This window comes from Vidua chalybeata, chromosome 1, assembly GCF_026979565.1.
Source record: "Vidua chalybeata isolate OUT-0048 chromosome 1, bVidCha1 merged haplotype, whole genome shotgun sequence".
Taxonomy (NCBI): domain Eukaryota; kingdom Metazoa; phylum Chordata; class Aves; order Passeriformes; family Viduidae; genus Vidua; species Vidua chalybeata.
The window spans coordinates 145454132-145474631 of NC_071530.1; positions in this window are offsets into that span (position 1 = coordinate 145454132).

Below are 20500 nucleotides of genomic sequence, written 5' to 3' on the forward strand. Positions count from 1 at the left end.
GTGGCTCTGTCAGCCAGCAGTGAGGAGAAGGGGCAGGTGGAGTGGGAGTCTTGCCCATGAGAGCCACACATGCACCCACATAGCCCTGGAGCAAGATGGAGAAACCAAGCCCTACCCTCAGTGCTGAAAGGCAGGGCTTGTCACCAAACATGAGCATGGTTTTCCTTCCTGTCTTAGTCATCCCACATGTTTTTGCTCTCCACTTTGCTTCTTAAGGAAATAAGTACCAGAAGCCAGGTATTTTCCTAGCTGTTTGTTTTCTTGGCTCCTCTGATCACTGGCTCAAATTGACAGCTTTCTCTTGTCCCTTTCTGTCCTCACCACCAACCCAGTACACCCAGAAGGACAGTGCTCTGAGCAGCCTTGCCTGAAAAGCCACAGAAATTAAGAATAAAGACATGTCTGGGAACAAAATGTACTGGAGCTGGAATGTTCAGAAAGCCCTGAAAACCTAAAACCACCTTCCCTGGCATGGGTACAATTACCACATTTCAACCCCCCCTTCCCAGCACTGGGACCAAGCGAAGAGAGAGATAAAACAGTGACAGGCTTCATCCTGCCAGAGAAGAGGAGTTCCATGGTGGCAGCTCCCTCCACTCTCCATCACTGCATGTCAAGTACAGTAGGAGAATAACATCTCTGAGCAGTCACCAGAGTCACTGCAGACTGTACAGCACCTCAGCTTATGGACCTGCCTGGGCAGCAGAAATTCCTCAGGCCACCAAGGAATTTTCTGCCTAAAAGGGTGACACCTTTGCAGTTACTTTGGGCCTGGCAGCTCTCCAAACTCCCATCCCATGGGGCCCTGCTGTGCACCTGGGTTGATTCACTCCTGCACCTGATTCACTCCTGCACCCTTCTCTGCTCAAGGGTCATTGTGGCTGGGTCTCACCTCTGCTTTCATGGCAGGCAGGCAGCAGCATCCCACTTGGATAATGCCTCCAACAGTGTCGCACATCTTTGCCACGCTGCTAGCAAATCCTGCTGAGGGACATCTACTCTCAGCACACTGTCAGTCAAGTCCTGTCATCTGTAACCATGTCTGCTACCTAGGCAAGATTAATCACAGAATGGTTTGGAGTGAAAGAGACCTTTGAGATCTTCTTGTTCCAAACCCCTGCCACAGGCAGGGACACCTTCCATTAGAGTGAGTTAGTCATAGCCCATCCAACCTGGTCTTGAACTCTTCCAGGAATGTGACATCCACAGCTTCTCTGAGCCTGTTCCGTGTCTCACCGCCCTCACAGTAAATGAGCCACTCTCCATTAAAGGCTACAGTTTGAAACCATGTAGTTATAATTCCATCTAAACCTGCCTCTGTTTTTCTTTCCTGCACATCAGAAGGCAAGTGGTCTATTTCTCTTGTTGCAGACTGGGACCTCACAGTGTAGACCTAGCTGGTTTTTATTATTCCCACATGCAGCAAAGCTCCCCTTCCCATTGTTACCCTCTGACACACTGTCACTGCAGGGGTAAAAAGGCAGGAGAAGGAGGTAATGACAAAAACCATAAGTTTATTCTTCTTTGGCTGTCTGAGGCTGCTTGAAGCATGAATCCAGTTCTCCTGTTTAAAATAGGAATTATCCAAGTGACTCACTTCTTGCTGAGAGAGAGACCACTGACTTTTTCATCATGTGCCACTGCTCAGGGCATGCCACTTGTCCCTGCTTACAGCAAGAACCTGATTCCTGCAATTTTTTCCTGGGTCTGCTATGGATTGCACGGCTTTGGGGAAATTGCAATAAAAACTGGAAAACCTGACAATTTTAAACTGATGCTTACATTCTCAACAGCCTCTTCCTATACAGATTGTTTAAGCTCCAATGCTGAAGCTGAGATTTCAAACTTGTGCTTATTTTGTGAGTTTGATTCACATAGTCATTAGCAGCATTAAATTGGGGGAAAATCTGCTATGAAACTTAATCAGCTGGTACCAGGAAAAAGTGCTGGCATGGCTGTTTGATGCTGTGATAGAGGCTGGTACTCCAAACCAGGAGAGAGAAGAGCTTTTCAAGTTCTGCTCGTTATTGCTTTGCAATGACACAGGAAACAGCAAGGGTTTTAATCTCTAAATAATTTTTCATTCAGGGATTTGGGGACAATCTAGAGGATATAGAAGTTGTTTTGTTTTGTTTTCTCCATTAAATACTTCATTAAAGTACTGCTCATTTAATAACAAGCTTGGGAAGAAAAAAAAAGGAAATAAGTGATGTGTTTTTATGCAAAACCAAAACTCTGACACCTCTTTGCTCTTGTTGTGCTACAAACAAGCTTGCTTGAGTTGCAGGAGACTTGGATTTGCATAAGAATGTTTCACAGAACAAGTGGGAAAAACAATTTTTAAACACAAGGGAAAAATTAAGAGGGAAAACACAAGATAAGATGGCCAGATGAGCAGTTAAAGACTCTGACACCTTGATCTCAGCACATCAAATAGAATGCATCTACTTACACGAAGCCTGTGCCCTCTTCCTAAAAATACACTGCCTCCTTGGTGCAAATACTGGATTTCAGATCAAAGTATTCTCAAAGGTTGTTTGCTTTTTTTTTCCCTTCCAGCCACTTCCAGCCAGTTCATCCAGTAACCCTCAGTGCTCCAAACGCCCCTTGATACATTGAATACAGGGCAGCACTTCGGATTGAAGTTTCATGGCTGTACATCACCATGACTGATCAGACTTCAGCAAAAAGACTGTGTAATGAAAATTTCAGGAAGAGAGAGGATTAACTTTGGTGTGATACCACAAATCAGTCTTCATTTTGGAGTAAATAAGTCCAGCAGCTACAAGCCTGTCAACACACGCAGGGCTGCTACAGGTACCCTGCAGCAATGCAAGCTGCAAGCTTTGTGACTAACCCAGATTTGCGGTGGGACTCGTCTGCCCAGCAATCCCCAGTAGTGACAGCATTACTGCACCAGGCTGCCCAGAGCAGTGGTGGGTGGTCCACACCTGGAAACGTTCGAGATCAGCACAAACACAGCTCTGAGCACGCTGAACTAGTGGATTGGGTCCTCTTGCACCTTGCAGGGGGGTGGGACTAGATGACTTCTAAAGGTCCTTTCCAACAGAACTCATTCTGTGGTTCCAGGATTCTTCTCCCCTGCCAGCCTATCCCCAAGGTCAGAGGCAGAGTGTGATGCTTGTAGGTCAGAGGAGCAGCAAATACAAGAAGCCACACTGGCCATCCAGGCAAAATGTGGAATCCTAGCTGTGGTAAATTTGGCAAAATTTGCAGGCAGAGGAAGGAAATCAACAGCCTGATTTGCTGTGGCTGGGTTATTTTAAGCATAGTAGGAAATGCATCGATGATCCTTGGTTTAATAATTGAGAGCATCAAACTAAAACTTCAGGCCAAATTATGTTCTCATTTTAGTTCATTTAGATCTGTGAAAATGAATTGAATTACTCAAGATCTTCATCGATGTAATAAACCTGGTCATTTTGGCACTGCAGTCCATGGGTACTCATAACAGCAGCTAAACCACAGCCCTGCTCCAGATGGCTTGTCTCTACAACATAGCATACATCCAAAGCACTCCAAAAACTAATCACCCACTGATCATATCACTTCAATTAAAAATTACTCAATATTTCCAATTGCTGGCATCCATTTTAGAAATAACAGAAAATTACAAAGTGCTTGGCCAGTAATATGCAGCTTTTCCTACACTGCAGAAATGTCAGCTAAGCAACATTAACCAGCTCAGCAAGGCAGTAGATTTTATATCTGGTATATGGTGTATTTTAAAATTTCTCCACCTTTACATCTGCTTTGGCAACAGACTTTGTGGGACAGCTGAGAGCAGAGACAAATAGGGAAAAATGTCTCTTACCCTATAGCAGATATATAGATGGAGAAAATTTTTAGACAATTTGATTCAATCAAACAGCAAAAGCTTCAAAGGAAGGTCCAGTATCACTCTTTTTCACTGAAGAGGGCCCAGGTTGATACACACATTGCTGCAGAGATTGGATTGAAGGAAGGGAGAGCTTTGCTGAAGAGTGTGGGATTATCCGCTTCTCATTCCCCCAGTAAATCCCACATTTGCATACATGGCACTTACTCTGGTTTATATCAGGTAAATATAGAAAAGTGGAGAGATGTGGACCTGAGATGATGATGACTATTTTATGGAAAACAGAAAAATGCAGAGATCTCACTACAGAGTTTTCTGGGTTACTCATGTGAACAAAATATAGACACAAAGCCAACTGGGTTTTTTTAATCTAATGCCAACTCCTCAGAGCATCGTTCACCAGCTGTTTCCACTGGAATCAATGAAGTCTCACCTCCAGGAATAGTCATTAGTTCCTCCAGTCCCTGCTGATGGACAGGCGGGGTTTACATCAGCCATGGCTAACAACTTGGAGTGACTAGCAATAAAACTAAATACACCTTTGAGGAAGTAGCAGACTTTCGTACTTACTGCAAGAAAAATTAAGGGTATTTTCCAGACAAATGACTGTGCATGTCAAATTTGGTTCAATATATTTAATGTCATAACCATGCTTTCAGGTTGGAAAGGAAAAAGCAGCTCAGCTGCACAGCAGGAGTAGATGTTTGCATGGGGTAACTGAACCAGGGTGAGCAAAATCTTCCTATACTGAGCCTTTTTGATAAGTGTCTCAGAGGTTCAGTGTTTTTTCCATTGTGCTGGGTGAATCATGGGATGTAGGCATGCTACAGTCCATAAAGACAGCACAGTCATCTACACAGTCATCTAACTACTGTAGTCTAAAGCTTGGATCAACTCACACCGACATGGCAAAGACACAGTTACTAAGAAATTTGAGCTGGTAACAGAATTCAAGAACAAAATCTAAAAGGAAGTAGGTGGGCCATTGCATGAGGCTGCCCATCTGGTTCCCACCAAAATTGTGCTTTGCAGAATGACAAACGTGACGTGTTCATTTGAGAACATGCACAGGTATATAATAATATACCAGTTTCCTTTAGAGCAGCCCCATGAAAAGGTGTTTTCAACTTTCCCTTAATCTCAATATAAACACAGCCTTAAAAATGAGCATGTAGAGAACCAAAACATGAACAAAAAGAATATTAATTTGGGGCCATAAAGAAATTGGCATGATGACTTAAAGGCAACCTGTGCTTTCCCACCCTGAAACTGTACATTTGCTTTTGGTACCTGTCTCAGGGAACACTAACTGAACCTGTGCTAATAAAAATCAATTTTCTTCTCAGCAGCTGAGTATGACATAGCCTTTTTTCCAGAAACCCCAGTATTTTCAGCTAACATCTTCACACTGTTCTAGGTTGCAGACGTCTTCTTACAGATGCCACTCATGACCAGAGACTGAATGTACTTACTTATTTTTCCTTCACTGCTAGCAACCAGAGTCGTGGCAGGTCATTAAAGAGATTTGTCTGGCTGAACAGCTTCCAGAAGTGCAATGAAGTAGTTATTTAATGTCCTCAGATGAAAGATGATATGCAAATGCAGAGCACTGTGTTGTACCAAAGAGGATCCTCTGATTACCTCCTATTAGTCCAATAGAGGTAAATGGGTTCTAGCCTGAGGTTTTGCAGCGCCATTTCCCTGCTAAACAAGCTGTAGTCGACTTAGCTTGACAAATTTAAACAGCTAACCCACAGGAACTCAGGTCTCCTTTTCATATTTGCAGGTCAGCTGCCTTGAGACAATGTCTGAAGTACAAACAGGCTTTCAAGGCCAGATTCTGATTTCATTCAGGATGGTGTAAATCAGGAATAATCCCTTCAGAGATTAGTAGGAGTGAGATCAGATTCAGGCTCTTGGAATTAAAAAGTTCAAACCATGTGCTTGTGGGCTTATCCTAATTCTGCTAAGTACAACACAATTCTCTTTCATGTCCTTCTCCCATTCTGTCTAAAGCACTCTGAGCTGAAAAGCAAAGAAAGTCCTGCTCTGAACACACAACAGAAGATTTTTGGCATTGCAAAGTATTTTAGTCTACAAAGTTCTTAAATAAGCCTTGTGCTTTAAAAAGAAAAAAACAAAATCCAACCCAAAAAACCTCCACTAATTGACACCAAAAAAAAAAAGAGAAAAGAGGCCACCTTCAAATTATACAAGCAGAGTGAAGATATGTTTAAAGATCCTCCCTTATCCCCAAACTATGAAATGAACTACAGTAACCATTTTTACAAGAAATCAACACATTTAATTACTCCATTTTACAGCATCTGTCTCTGGTTCTGGGTATAGATCAAAGGAAAGAACAAGCAGAGCCTTAGCCAGATGCCTCCAACATCCTTAGGAAGCATCTCAACGGAAATTCCAGCATTGCTACAAATTAATGCAATGCCATCTGAAAGTTAACTTGTGTCCTTTCCCTGCCACTGTCTCCTTTGACAGGTCAAGCAATGAAAATATAACCCTGCCAGTCAGCACCTTGTTTATTTTTAGGTAAGCTCAGGAACCAAGTCACCACCTTAATGAAAAGTTCATCTCTGTTCAGCTAAACCAAAAGGATGTAACTTTGCCATTCACCATGGTGTGGTGCCCCCCTGCTAGCACAGTGGTTTTCAGTGTGCACCTAGAGAACCCCGGAGAAAGAAGCCAAGTGAAAAATCTCCATCCTATTTAGATAAAGATACAAATCCCACAAGTGATGGGGAACTATGAAGTTACCCACTGAGAAGGATAGCATGAGCTTGCACAAACACTGCTCCATTTGGTGTGGAGTGGTGGCTGGTTTGGTCCAGTATGGGGCTGTGTTTTGGGTGGTTTTCATACTGCCATGGTGATGAGAAGACTGGGAGTCCATGGGAAGCTGGGAGGAGACTCAGCCAGGAGAGGTGACCCCAAGTGACAATAGGGATATTCCAGACCATGTGACATCATGCTCAGTGTATAAAGTGGGGGGAACAAGGAGGAAAGGGGGGACATTTGGGATGATGTCAATTGTCTTCTTAAGTCACCATTACCTGCGACGGGGCCCTGCTCTCCTGGAGATGGCTCAACACTTGCCTGGCCATGGCAAGCAGGAAATTATTTCCTTGTTTTGTTTGTGTGCATGGCTTTTGCTTTCCCTATTAAACTGTCTTTATCACAGCCCACGAGTTTTCCAGCTTTTACCCTTCCGATTCTCCCCCCAGTCCCACTGGTGAGGGAGTGAGAGAGTGGTGTTTAGTTGCTGGCTGAGGTTAAACCACAACAAGTGTTTCAGCCTCTCTGCTATGATGTTTACTTAATGATCACTTAATGCCTCCTAAAATAGCCAACTGGACAGGCTGAAGGATATCCTTCATGATAAGGCCAGTCCTGTGGCTATGTTCTGCACCTCCTGAAAAAAATGCAAACCAGTTTTAACTCTCTCAACACCCAAGACACTCTCTGGGTGCCTGCTGCATGCCCTAAGTATCACTCATCAGGTTTGAAGTCTTTCACCATCTACTTTTGACAAGGATCCCTTGTCCTGTGGCCTTTCAGGAACAAGATCTTATCAACCATCTCATGTCCCAACAATTTTGGACAGGAAGTTGAAATTCAGTAGGAGCTATAAGTGGACTGGGAAGGGCTGTCACACCAGTGAAATAATTGCCTTGGGGAAGGGAAGAGTAAGAAAGAAAATTTTGTTTTTACTCACTTTCAGCTAGACTCTTAGACAGTGATGACTGATGGCTCTAAGGAAAGGGCTCTACTACACAGATGGAAGAGTCCTGTTGGCTTTGGGTAAGGGAACTACCACTGACAAGCCTGTTCATACAAATGCCATGTGTTTTGCAGATTATGAGAAGCCACAAGCTTTGTAAACCTCAGTAAGCAGATGTCAGCTTCAGCAATCAATTCAAATACATGTGCTGAACAACATTCCCATGCTCACTCAGAGGGAAGCATGCTGCCCTCGCTGACTTCTCAAATATTTTGGTTTTGCCTTCAACAGTCTCCAGGTAATGAGCAGATCAAGCTCTAATGAGCTCACTAGACATGACAAGTCTACACTCAGGGTTACTGAGCACAACCCTATTCTCTCTTGGAGACAGGGGAAAGAGTTATGCAGCATTTTTTTCTGATAGAAGAGAATATCATAAACAAAACGCAGGACTTGATCCGAGATGCAGAAACACCCTCCTTTCCTTGGAAGTCAATATTGTTGGTGCCAGGCAAAACAATGCCGACACTTACCTGCCCAGGAGTAGCAATCAGCTCACAAGAGAGCACAGCAGCTGGAGGGGGAAATCTGAAAGATTGATTCTGACAGCTATAAAAGCAAGAGATTTTTAATATTAAGAATAATGTCAGTGCCCTAATAACAGAATTTCCAGCTCCAAGAACTAGAGTTGTCAACTGAAATCTGATTAGATACAAAAGTAACAAAGGCAACTTTGGAGGGGTTTCCTTTGTAGAGATGAGGGACTGTGAAAGAGATACTTTTCAAAACAAGGAAATCGCTCCCAGTTTTGCCCTTAACTTAACCCTTGGCACAGGTGGCAGCGTGCCACATCTCAGTGTTTAAGTGAGGAGCGTGTCAGCAGCACAGCAGGTGGCACCAGTCCCAATAGCACCAAGTTTCACCTTGTAAAGCCAGCTGGTCTCTTCCAGGAGCAGGAAGGGTCGCATGGCACCCCGGGAATCCCACCCTCAGGGCGTTACCCTCTGCCAAGCAAGCCTGAAACTCCCACAGCAAGTGCATCAAGTTGCCTTGGGGTCTTGTTCCAGCTCCAGTCTGTTCTATGAGAAGCTCCTCACTGATATCTTCTGCATATCAGATCCACTAAATTTCCAAGCAAGACAGTAAAGGTGTAAGAATTGTACTGCCAGACAACAGCCAGACTCATAATACTATTTTCCAAATTCAGAGACATGCCAAATGTAAGGTTAGTGATTCTGAGGGCAAGGCAGGGGAGAGTTACACCTTAATGAAAAGCTGTTTTCCACAATGGAGCTGTGCCTGGTGAGTTTATTTCATAAAATACAGAGGACTTCTAAGTTTGCATGGGGTATGAAAAGTCAGAAAAAAAGACATTTTTAGCAATGCTTCTTTAAAAATTCACAAGCACACACACAAAAAAAAAGTTGGGTGTGTCTCTGACAGCTTGCCTGAGGAGGATCTAAGAACTGCTTTCTGCTGCACTAAGACATAACTCTTGGTCCAGCTTGTTCCCACAAGACAACTGTCCTTTTTCCAAGATAATAACTTGAAAATGGGGTAAATTTCTTAGAATTGTTTCTCAATTAGTGCGATGACAGTCACCACAGACAGGACTTGGGTATTTTAAGCCAAAGGGACAAAGGGCTACTGTCACTGGAGTGTGGGAAGCTTTTCTCCAAGGAACAGTAGAGAGAGTAGCCACATTGAGCACTTCTGCCTTAATCTGGTAGAATTTTAGCTTTATATAGCTGCTATATAAAGCTAAAGGGGCTGGAATACAAATCCTATGAGGACCTGTTGAGGAAGATGGGGGTGTTTAACCTGGAGAAAAGGAGGCTGGGGGCAGACCTTCCCTCTCTCTACAACTACCTGAAAAGGGGATGTAGCCAGGTGGAGGTCAGTCTCTTCTCCCAAGTAAAAAGTGACAAGATGAGAGGGAATGGCCTCAAGTTGCATCAGGGAAGTTTAAATTTTACACTGGGACTTTTTTTTTTTTTTTTTTTTTTTTCTATTAAATAGGTTGTAAAGCATTGGAATCAGCTGCCCAGGGGAGTGGTGGAGTCACCATCCCTGCAACGGTTCAAAAAACTTGTGGATTTGGCACTTGAGGACATGGTTTAATGGTGAACGTGGTGTTGGTGCTAGTTTGATGGTTGGACTTGATGATCTTAGACATCTTTTCCAACTTAATTAATTCTATGATAAAATTCTTCATCCAGACCACTTACTAGCAAAGGAACAGTGTGTATCTTCCCAAGACAGCAGAAACAAAGCTCAGCAAATGAGCCCCTACAGCAGCAGCAGGTCAGGTGGCAACAAAGGAAGAAACAAGCAGCCTCTTCTGGTGCTCTGTGAAACCCCTCCAAAGGAGTTGGACTGGTAATTCTAACCTATTGATTCTTTTCTATACAGGCCTCCATCGTTTTCCTTTATTAAAAACATTCCAAAATGAATTGCAATTCCATTGCAACATCTTCTGCCAATACTCAACTCAGTATCAACAGGAGACTGTGGCCTTGGGGAGAAGCAGCTTATCCTAAACTCCTTTGTTTCACTGCTACTTCCAAGTGTTTTAGCTACTTCTGCAATTACTGTATCACCTTTTGCTTTTCAATAACATTGTATTTTTCAACAGCCAGTTTCCATCTCCTGCTCCTCTGATCTTTGGCCTCACAAACAGTTACGTAGTTGCTTGAGGTAATTTCTCTTTGAAGCACTGGGTGTTTTACACAACAGAGTTACAGAGCTTTTGGAGAAACACAAATCAGTGTCTGACCTGGACATTAACACACAACTTCTGTCAGTGTAATTAACTGTCTGAATTATGAGCATTATGTCAAATTGTTCCTGACAAATCTGGTGGCCTTCTGCAGTGGGCATACAAGGGTCTTACAATGCTATGGGATGAGGGAAGAGCCATTGGCATCATCTACATGAACTTGTACACAGCATTTGACACACCATCCCACACAACATCCTTGTCTTTGAATTAGAGAGATAAGGATTTAACAGCAGGATGCAGGACAGCTGTGCTCCAGCATCCTCGTAGTTTTATCACAAAGTTGTGAAGCTGCTGCTATTTCACACATCCTGCCACCACAATACAGGCTTTTTCTCTGTAACTCCGTGTCTGAAGCAGTTTTTGCTTTTGCATATCTATTTTTGCATACTTTTTAGCACAAAATCTCCTGTGACAGCCACAGTGAGTCAATGACACTGTTCCACTGTAAGGTCTTAGGATCCAGGCAAGCAATAGCAGTTCATGAACAGCCACATGGATAAAGCACCAAACTGCACAATCCTTGTAGCACTATGGTGATAACCTCATTGTAGCAAACAAAACAGAAATATAGATGATTTATATTGCATCAGCTGTGCTTTGTACATCTTTGATGACTGCACCACTCAATGGAGTGGCAGAAAGTGAATCCCTTCTCTAATGCTCTTTTCTCCATGTCATACATTTCACTTTGCTTTTATAGTTCAAAAATCAAGCTGTTGGTCAAAAGGGCAGTGTTTACATCTTTACTGGAATCTCCAACCACTTCACAGGCTGAAGTCAACCTCCAGGAAACTGAAATACTGTCCTTTGCAGCCAGAAAGTCTGGAGCAGGGAGCTGAGAGGGGGCAGGCCTTCACTCCAAGTTCTCAGCCATAAGTGTGCCCTCCCAACACCACACACTTGTCCTCAGATGCAAAGTTTAAGTGTCCCTGGCTCTCCTGCTGTCTTGGTTCACTCTGATCCTGGCATGCAGAGAACAAAGCCTGGGGGAGGAAGGGGGTTGGTGGAAGCTGCAGGAATAGTCTGTTTTCTTCAAGCAAGGAGAATTTGTGGAAAAAGAATGGATGAGAGGAAGAATGTGCAAAAGAAGGACTCTGCTGGTTTTGGTTGGGATAGTTAATTTTCTTCACAGTAGCTGGTATGGGGCTGTGTTTTAGATTTGTGTTGGGTGCACTGTTGATAACACAGGCATGTTTTCATTATTGCTGAGCACAGCTTACACAAAGCCAAGGCTTTTTCTGCTTCTCACCCTGCCCCACCAGCGAGGAGGCTGAGGGTGCACAAGGAACTGAAAGAGGACACAGCCAGGACAGCTGACCCCAACTGACCCAAGGTCATATCATGATCAGCATGTGAAGATGGGAGCAGAAGAAGAAAGGGAGACACCTTCAGAGTGATGGAATTTATCTTCCCATCCACCATTAGGGGGATGGAGCCCTGCTTTCCTGGAGATGGCTGAACAACTGCCTGCCCATGGGAAGTGATGAATGAATTCCTTAGTTTGCTTTGCTGGCCATGTGCAGCTTGTGCTTTACATATTAAATTTGTCTCAACCCGTGAGTTTTTCACTTTTACCCTTCCAGCTCTCTCCCACTTCAGGCAATGTGAGAGAGTGGCTGTGACGGTTAGCTGGTGTCTGGGGGGCTAAAGCATGACAGGGAAAGAATCCTGAAGAACAGGACTAAAGAACATTTCAGTACCTACTCAGGAAGGAGAGAAATGGAGATGAAACTAGAAAAAGCCCTCCTGAAGCTCTGAAGAAGCTCTCAGTATCTCACACACACTTGGTACTTCCATGGGCACTTCACATCACCACATTGCAGACATCAGAATAACCTTGGTGGAGCTGATGCCTTTTTGCCTATAGCTGCAATCTTGAAGCAAAGCCATATCCTGACCCCATAGCTGTGTCTCCTGCTCAGATTTTCTCCATGAATCCACTGCAGAGTTCCCACTCACACCAGCTAGCCACACCATAGGCATTTCCAGCAGCCCAAGAGAAGAGAGCTGCCTGTTACCGAACTTATAAAGCATCCTCACACTGCCCTCCTGAATTGTTTTCTTCCTCCTAGCACCAGAAGAGACAATTTTGGTTTCCATATGTTATTTTGTAAGAGCCAGTTTACATTTCAACATTGCCTTTCTAAGCAAGAGAAGTTTCTGCAAGGGTCTATTTAACTCGTGACATTTTACAAAGGGTAATGCAGTTCTCCCTTGTATTTCTGTGTTGCCATTACAGCACACTCTCCAGAGCACAAGAGAGAACTTCATAACATCACAACAGCAACATAACACAAGAAATATAGAAAAATATTAGGAAGTGGCCAAAGGAGAGCTATGAAGACAGTGAAGGGCCTTGAGGGATGTCCATGAGGAGCAGCTGAGGTCACTTGGTTTGTTCAGCCTTGAAGAGACCTCACTAAAATGACAACTTCCTCAAGGGGGGAAGAGGAGGGGCTGGCACTGATCTCTTCTCTCAGGTGATCAGTGACAGCACTCAACAGGATGGCCTGAAGCTGTATCAGGGGAGGTTTAGGTTGAATACCAGGAAAAGCTTCTCTCCCCAGAGGGTGGCTGGGTACTGGAACAGACTCCCCAGGGCAGTGATTGCAACACCAAGCCTGGCAGAGCTCAAGAAGCATTTGGACAACACTCTCAGGCACAGGTGGGATTCTTGGGATGTCCTGCACAGGGCCAGTTCAGTGATCCTTGTGGGTCCCTTCCAACCAAGGATGTTCTATGATTCCATGATAACTTGCCCAGTTCCAGTGGCTGTGGCATTCTCAGCTGCTGTACATGCATCAATGTCCTGCCTGCAAATTTAGTAACTACCTGCTTTGTGTTCTCACCAGTGCTACTGCTTGACCCCCTGGAGATATTAGGTAGCCTTCAGTGTTAGAGTCTGAAGTATGAAGCTGAACATTTGATAGTGGGCAGCAGAAGTTCGTTTTCACTTCTTGGGTTAAATTTTTAGGCTAGAATCAAACCAGCTGCTTGAGAAAAGCATCAGATCTGTTTTAATAGGCAGAGTGAAGCCACAGAAGACCTGATCATAAAGTCAATGCTTCTCAATAAAGGCAGATTTTAACTGAAGGGGAAAAGCAGAGGATATAGGAGCTGAAAAGAAAAGAGATCAAGAAGGAAGAGTTCTAATTCTTCTAATAAGCACTAGACTGAGAAACAGGAGAGATCCTTTTCTTACTTGAAATATATAGAATTGTCTCTGAAGAGAAAAACAGGGTAAATCTTCCAAAGAATAATAGCTTCACTACAAAAATAGTTTCAAAGAAAAAAGAAACAAAACCCCAGATTCAGCTATAATATCAGTATTGCCATTGGCTGACAAACTGTGACAATGCAGGTCACATCAAATTCAGAGGAATCATTCTGACATCTCTGAAGGCAAATTTGGTTCTTTCAAAATGAGTGATTTTGACTACCTGAGACGTTTGAAATGGACCTGGAATTAAGACAAAGTAAATCTAAAAGGAACATTGCATCATTTTCTCAAAACCATAATTATTTTGACCTGCCTTTGCTTAACTAAAAATTGCTTCAACTCAATGTAAATGAGTATTTTTCTCAGTATTGTCACCAAAAAAGTCCAAGTCAGATAATTTACACAAACTGATTTCAGTGAAGCTCTGGTAAGAGAAAGCATTAAATGCATGGAGCAACTGCATTTCCAGGCAAAGTCTTGCACTAATGCAGGCTGCAGGTTCCATAGAAGGCATCACCATATCCCATCAGGCTAAAGGAATTCAAGATACAGGCATGAGTGTCTTTACCACACCCTGGCAGCTTTGGATGCACTCCAGAGTGTCAAAAAGAGACAAAAACTCTCAGGTCAGCTCTGATTCAAGTTGCAGGTAGCCCTACACCATGCTCTTTACACAGGAGTTTGTAGAAGTCTCAGGGTGGAGCAACACAGGTCTCTGCTTCAAGACTAATCCCAAAGGACTGTCTGTAGGATTCAAACTGCTATGTTTCAACCCAAATATTCAGATTACATCTTCCAATTTGATCTGTGGTTTTGTATGCCAGGATGCAAGAAGTACCTTAGAATTTTTTTTTTTTTTAATCCAAACCTGGCCACATGCACTGTGCTTTGAATTTGAGCTGGCAGTGGGAATCCGATACCTTCCTAAAAGAACTGGAGGTGATGCCTTATGCTTCCCTGGCAGGGTCATATTAACTGAGCTGGCAGATTTGATAGAATTAGATTTCTTTTTCGAGCTGGTACAGCACTGTGATGTGTCAGCACACAAAGTATTTCAGATAAGTAAGATTAAGTTCTTGATTGAAGATCCAGCCTCTAGAAATAATGCAGTGTCTTTTAAAAGGAAAAACCTTTGTTTTGTTTTGGTGTACCAAAGCTCTAAAAACAAAAAACCAAAAAAAAAAAAAAAAACAAACAAAAAAAAAATCCAAAACTCCACAGCTCCTGGAAAAATGTCAGTAGCAATTATATAGTCCAGAGACATTTTAAAATTGCATCAGACTTAATACCTCAGTGTCACTGTGCCAGTTTTTACTCTGCAGAACAATCCTCCAAAGGGATGGCTAAGGAGTCCACTGCAGCAGTTTTGGGGATACCAGGAGCATGTGTGGCTGCCTCCATGCCAGCAGCAGTCCCCTGTCAAGAACCAGCAAGGTGGGGAATGTTGTGCTTAGACCGTGTGGGCTCTGACCTGTCCCCCATTCCTCCTTGTCCTCCCTTTATGGAAAGCTATAGAGTGCTGAGACTGCACTGAAAACCTGCTGGGACAAAGGACTTCCAAAGAGATGGAAAAGCTACTACAAAAAACAAACAAAAAAAGTTATATTGAGATTATGGCCTCAGAGAAATACAGCTACACTTCAAACATTTGTCAGCAGGTGCAAGTTTCAACCACTTATGTTGTGTCTCTTTTTCATTTTAGGATACCTTGCAATTGCTTGGCAGAAATAGCTGTGGGACTGGCCCAGAGAAACAGATGTGGCTTGATGAGGTTAACAGGTTTCCAGAAACAGCACAACTCCTCTCTGCTCAAAGGTTTGGTCATTCCATACACAGGAAACAAATCTTCCTCTCCACGAGGAAGGATGTGCACGTCAGTCCAGATGAAGCAACTTAATCACAGACAGTTCAAAGTGAAGCAAAGCCAGGAAAGAATTGCTTTCCCTGGGGGAATCTCCTTTCCCCCAGAACTGTATTTTAACAATTACTACAGTCTTTACAATTAATGACATTCCTAATCTTAACTCATGTTTCAGAACAAGCTTCTGACAATACTATGGGGGAAGTTTCTTTTAAAAAGAGCTCCCTGTCTGTCAAGGCCCCCCATTTTCCACATTCCACAGCTATTTCACAGCTTGAGGGGGTTGTGACTTAAAAGAGCTTTTCAAAGTTTTATAGGACATTTTACACAAAGCAACTGCTACTTACAAACCAGAGCATGGGACACTTGGCACCAGGGGGAAGAGGAGGTTGGTAAGAGTGGGGAAGGTGACCAGAAGGGTGACAGCAGTTCCTCTGTGGCTGCTCTTAATTAGTGCCAGGTCAGCCCAGAGCAGTTATCAGGACAAGAGGGGTCACAAGAAGTGACAACTTTGAACGACTAACAGACATACATCCTGAACAGAGACCACTTATGTTGATAAGGTTATCTATTTCGTAAGATAGACGTTTGTGCCCAGAAAACACACATAGCTCCCACAGGGTCAATTCAGCTGCCAAACGCATTTCAGTTGCCACTGAAGATACCTTGGACATCAAACCCACCCTCCTCCTGAAGTCTCAAATACAACACCAGGTGTCAGAAGACACGGACAGATAGTCCAGGGCTGTTCAAACAGCACTAAGAGACTACAGTTGAGAAGCCAAGACCCCTGAAGCCTGGTAGGAGATTCCCAGCTCCCTGGAGCAGACACATGCTGGGTGATACAAAGCAGATGCCTACTGGACAGTGAATCAGACCCCAGGCTAGCCCAGAGAGGGATGCAGACGTGCCCTGGGTGGGCTGCAAAGGCAGCTGTCCATCCCACCAGTGGCACCAGGCACACCATTCCTGCCAGGACTGGAGGGGCAGATGGGAGCTGTCACATTCCTGGGCTAGCCATGGCCTCCAGTGGTCTGTTGGCTGCTGCCACAGGCACTGTGGTAAAAAGAGCAATACAAGCATTTACAACAGCATTTTGCCTGCAAGGCTGCATGTCTTGCACAGGAAATGTCTGTATGGGTCAAGGAGCTTTCTCGCTGTTGTAAGCAATTCCTCTGAATTGTGAGCTGACACATAACCCCAGAGTTTACTTCCAGCTTGCATACCTGTGAGTTAGATTTTCATTTATCAGTTAGGAGGCACACCATAAGCATAACAGACAGGCTTTGATGCAGTCAGGCAAAACTGTGGCAGAGCGGGGCAAAGTATCTCTGCCATACTTCACCTTAATTCCTAGAATTCATTCCCATGTTTTAATAACCTACATAAGGAATCTCAGATCAGTTCAAAATATATCTGCCTCTCTGCTCCTTGCAAGCTTGATTGAACACAGGCTGTTTAGCAAATATTTTATAGTAAATAAAAATATTTTATAATAATATTTATATAAAAATATATACAAAGCTAATTGGGCTTGCACTGAAAAGTTCCACCAGAGTATCTTGGCAGAGGGGCTGGCTATTAAAAATAATTCTTTCACTTAAGAAGTATTGTAGGTAAAAACTTTACCACCTTACTTCACCAGTTTATATATCTGCTGCTTCAGATGAGATACCAGTAGTCCTATGCTGCCTTCTGCAAAATCTAAAAGTTACAGAAGACATAGAAAATTAATTAAGTCTGGTATGAAAAAGAAAAAAGTTGAAGAAATTCTACATGTGGCATGTGACAGTGTTGAAACAAGACAAAAAATGCATCCTTTTCAAAGTTCCCTCAGCCAGAGTCATGAAAAGCTCCACCAGGTGGTGGGATTAACAGCACTTGAAATATGCTGGGAGCTGAGTTTGCTCTCTCTCCTTTGCTTTTTAAAAGCAGGTTTCTGCTTCACTACGCTTGTGAAAATAGGTGCAAAAGATGTTCCGAGTAAAAATTTATTTCTACTATCATTTAATGGCAGCATTTGCAACTCACTTGACATAAAAGATGTTTTTATAACCTAGAAGATGGAACTGTCATCTGCATGACCTTAATTTCCTCTCAAGTTGCTCAGAATTTTACATAAACAAAAAAAAAGAAAATTGATAAGCACATACCAAGTCTTACATAAAATTATGTTCAGTTTGAAAAGCAGCCTTCCTCAGTTGAGAGGCCATTACCATTAGCAGTATCATCAAGTTTGGAAGAAAAACTGCAAAGAAAGTCTCAAGTTTGTTTCTGGTCAGGATCTGTGACAAATTCTTACAAACAGGGCAACTCGCTGTCTCCTCTGCAGAATCAGATTGTGCACCAAGTGAGTGAGCCAAAAGAATAAGTAACACAATTTCTCTCTTCTTTTGCACTTTCAGAGACAATGCTTCTACACACTACTAAGCAAAAAGGTAAAATAAATGTGTATTAGCAGAACTGTAGTTTATAAACTTAGTGGTAATTTAAAAGCTGGTTTGGCAGAACCATAGGCTGGGACTTTGTTGAGATACAGGACTTAAACCTCCTGACACAGAAATGTTACTCTACAGCAGCACTAAAACAGTGAGAAGTGAGAAATGAAGTGAGAAATCAGCAGAGGAACAGAGCAGCAAGTTCACCACAGACCTATGCTGGGGTTTTGTTGTTTCCAGGATAATCAAGAAAACACATGCTATTAACTAATAAACAAATTAATTCTTTTTATTGACATCCAACCATTCCCTCCTTTACCCCCCCCCCCGGACATGTGCTCAAGCAGATTAGACACTGTCAGGTTCCCAGATAGGTCCAGAAAGGACCTTAAGCACAGCCATGCCCTGCAGAAAACATCCTGCCTCTGCTGAAAGCAGGAAAGGGAGCCCAGGGCCACCCCCAACTCTTCCAACACCAGAGCAGCTCTGTCGAGGCATTGAGCACAGTGGGCAGAGCACCACCGGCTCTGGAGTGGGACAGAAAAATTGAGGAGGGCTGAACACACTGTCTTGTGGAAGGTACTGGCTGGCATGGGTGGCACAGGATGCTGTGGATGCAACAAGCCAAGTGTTTCCAAGCAGATGCTTCACACAGAGCCGCCCCTCCAGCTTAAGCTGTGTAAATAATATACAGGAGAAGTGTGCTGCTAATTGAGTACCTCCCGAAATGCCAAGAGGCAGGAAGACTCCAGTTAAAGGCAACTCTTCATTTTAACTTGTGTCACTGAAGAGCACTAAAATAAATGAACTCCTGAGGACAAGATCAAAGTAGAATAAGAGACTCTTTTTTATATCCTTGAATCTCCTGTCCCTTTTGTACACTGAAATTTAATTTCCTTTTCAAAGAGAGCTTTTGGAGCTTATGAAAATTGACCCAAAAGATTACAAGGGCTTTGTCACCCTTCCAATCTCTCTGAAAGATCCATAATTAGGGAGGTTTTTTCCTTCAACATATGTGCCCAGCAGACAAATATATAATTCAGACTTACAATTGCATGAATGAGTTATTTCAGTATATTGGATACATACAAGCCCAGCCGTTACAAAGAGTTGAAAAATCTTCTGTGTCTCAAATGAGTAAATATACATCAAGGCTTTTTTTTTTTTTTTTTTTTTTTTTTTTTTTTTTTTTAACCGGCTTGTTCTCATTTGTGCCGAGACTACACACAGTCACACTAAGGACCTGGGATGGATGTTTGCTACTGAGATAAATATACCAAGTACAATAAAAACAAACGGCTGACCTCGAAGGGTAGTTATTTAGGCTCCTCTAGAAATTAATTCTGCAAGCAGGAATGTGAGAGCGGATACCTAAGACAGCTAGCCTGCTTTTTGCCCTCTAACGGAGTAACACCGGCTTTACTCCTTCGGCACACAGCCTATCCAGGGGAGAAAGAAATAACATAAACCAGCCAGGGTGCGGGTCTCCGCCGGGCTGGTCCCTCCCGCTGCTCCCAGCCGGCGGCGGCGCTGGGCAGGAGTCCGTGGGGCAGCTGGAGGAGGGTTCTCCGGCGCTGTCGCCCCCCGAGCATCGCCCGAAGGTGGTCCCTTCCTCCAGAGCCCACCCCGGCACCCGCCAGCTCCCCTCTGCCTCCCTCCAGTGGGGAAATCCCGGCTGGATGGGGAGAAGTCTCCCCGCTCCGGAGTGCCGGGGGATGCTGCGAGCTCCGCCAGCGCCGGAGCCACCCCTGCTTCTAAATCACAGAAATAATTTTTTCAGAAACCCCAACAACTCAAAAGCCGAGTGAGGAGTCAGGAGGCTGGGAGGCTCCCACCGCGCCTTCTGCCGCGGCGGGGAGCGGGGGATTTGCAGGTAAGCGGGGAGGAAGGAGGGCGGCAGGGACGGAGGGACGGGGTCCCGCGGTACTCACGGCGGGGTGCGGGGGGCCGGCGGGCGGCCGAGCCCCATGGCCGGGGGGACGGACGCACGGACGGTCGCTGCTGTGGCTGCCGCCTCGCTGTCTGTGTGTGTGTCTGTCCGTCCGTCTGTCTGCCAGCCCTACCCGCCGAGCCGCTCCGGGCGCCCCGTCCCTCCCCTCGCTCCCTCCCCGGCGCTTCCTGCCCGCTCATATAGCGCGCCCTCGGCGACGTGGACGGCGCGGGGCCTCGCCGGCTCCTCCTCGGGGCCGGGCCGGGAGGGGCGGACCCCCCACCACCACCCCCTCATCACCTCCCCTCATCACCTCCCCTCATCATCCCCCCGTCATCACCCCATCAACCCCATCTCACTCCCCAAGCACCCCCCCTCATCAACCCCATCTCACCCCCCAAGCACCCCCCCCATCACTCCCCCATCGCCCCCCATCTCACCCCCATTCCCCTCCCATCACCTCCCCCAGGCCGCTGAGCGCGGCTGTGCAGCGGAGAGGTGCGATGCGAACCCGGACTCACCCCGAGCGCCCTCGGGATGAAATCCGGCTCTCTTCGGGTCCTCCCTAGAGAGTCACCTCCCAGGAATGTCGGTGTTCGCCAAACTGCTGTGTCTGAAATTGGGCTGCGTGGATCCCGAAGGTGATCGCAGCAGGGAAAGTGAAAAGCAAT